We start from the raw sequence: 1,892 nt of genomic DNA, 5'->3' as shown, positions 1-1,892 counted from the left end.
TAGTAGAGCCTGAAGTCAGGCAGGCTGATTCCTCCAGTTTCAGGCTTCTTTCTCAAGATTGCTTTGGCTATTTGAGGTTTTTTGTATTTCCATACAAATTGTGAAATTCTTTGGTCTAGTTCTGTGAAAAATACCATTGGTAGCTTGATAGGGTTTGCATTGAATCTGTAGGTTGCTTTGGGTAGTATGTACATTTTCACTGTATTGATTCTTCCAATCCATGAACATGGTATATTTCTCCATCTATTTGTGTCCTCTTTGATTTCTTTCATCAGTGTTTTATAGTTTTCTATATATAGGTCTTTTGTTTCCTTAGGTAGATATATTCCTAAGTATTTTATTCTTTTCGTTGCAATGGTGGATGGAATTATTTCCTTAATTTCTCTTTATGTTTTCTCATTGTTAGTGTATAAGAATGCAAGGGATTTCTGTGTGTTAATTTTTTTTTCATTTATTTTTATAAAAATATGGAACGCTTCACAAATTTGCGTGTCATCCTTGCACAGGGGCCATGCTAATCTTCTCTGTATCGTTCCAATTTTAGTATATGTGCTGCCGAAGCGAGCACCTGTGTGTTAATTTTATATCCTGCAACTTTACTATATTCATTGATTAGCTCTAGTAATTTTCTGATGGAGTCTTTAGGGTTTTCTATGTAGAGGGTCATGTCATCTGCAAACAGTGAGAGTTTTACTTCTTCTTTTCCAATCTGGATTCCTTTTATTTCTTTTTCTGTTCTGATTGCTGTGGCCAAAACTTCCAAAACTATGTTGAATAGTAGTGGTGAGAGTGGGCACCCTTGTCTTGTTTCTGACTTTAGGGGAAATGTTTCAATTTTTCTCCATTGAGGGTAATGTTTGCTGTGGGTTTGTCATATATGGCTTTTATTATGTTGAGGTGTGTTCCTTCTATCCCTGCTTTCCTTTGGCTGCTCACTTCAGTATTCTTGCCTGGAGAATCCCATGGACAGAGGAGCCTGTGGTGGGCTACAGTCCATAGGGTTGAAAAGAGTAAGTCATGACTGAGGGACTCACATACACACACACACACCTGCATATCTGAGGTTGTTGATATTTCTCCTGGCAATCTTGATTCTAGCTTGCGATTCATCCAGTCTGGCATTTTGCATGATGTACTCTGCATATAAATTAAATAAACCTTGCCATACTCCTTTCCCAGTTTGGAACCAGTCAGTTGTTCCATGTCCAGTGCTAACTGTTGTTTCTTGACTCACATACAGGTTTCTAAGGAGACAGGTAAGGTGGTCTGTCTCTATTCCCATCTCTTTAAGAATTTTCCAGTTTGTTGTGATGAACACAGTCCAAGGCTTTAGCATAGTCAATGAAGCAGAAGTGGATGTTTTTCTATAATTCTTTTGCTTTCTCCATTATCAGTCAAATGTTGACAATTTGATCTCTGGTTCCTCTGCCTCTTTGAAACTCAGCTTGTACATCTGGAAGTTCTTGGCTCACATACTGCTGAAGCCTAGCTTGAAGGATTTTGAGTATTATCTTGCTAGCATGTGACATGAGCACAATTGTATATAGTTTGAAACTTCTTTGACATTAACCTTTGGGATTGGAATGAAAACCAATCTTTTCCAGTCCTGTGGCCACTACTGAATTTTTAAATTATTGACATGTTAAGTGCAGCACTTTAACAGTATCATCTTTTAGGATTTGAAATAGCTCAGCTGGAATTCCATCACCTCTATTAGCTTTGTTCCTAGTGATGCTTTCTAAGACCCACTTGACTTCACACTCCAGGATGTCTGGCTCTAGGTGAATGGCCACACCATTGTGGTTATCTGGGCCATTAAGACTGTTTTTATGTAATTCTTCTGTATATTCTTGCCACTTCTTCTTAATATCTTCTGCTTCTGTTAGGTCCAT

At 37.9% G+C, this 1,892-nt stretch overlaps 1 non-coding gene across 1 annotated transcript; it reads right to left on the bottom strand.

The window, feature by feature from the left end:
* Positions 1 to 461: 461 nt before the first annotated feature.
* LOC122425258 lies at positions 462 to 568 on the bottom strand. The gene has a single exon (XR_006264793.1). It is a non-coding gene; the product is annotated as a U6 spliceosomal RNA (small nuclear RNA).
* Positions 569 to 1,892: the final 1,324 nt, after the last annotated feature.

Source organism: Cervus canadensis, chromosome 22 (genome assembly GCF_019320065.1).
Source record: "Cervus canadensis isolate Bull #8, Minnesota chromosome 22, ASM1932006v1, whole genome shotgun sequence".
In the NCBI taxonomy this organism is placed as follows: Eukaryota; Metazoa; Chordata; class Mammalia; order Artiodactyla; family Cervidae; genus Cervus; species Cervus canadensis.
Note: the sequence above shows the minus strand (reverse complement) of the source record. Positions and strands in the feature narration are given on the sequence as shown.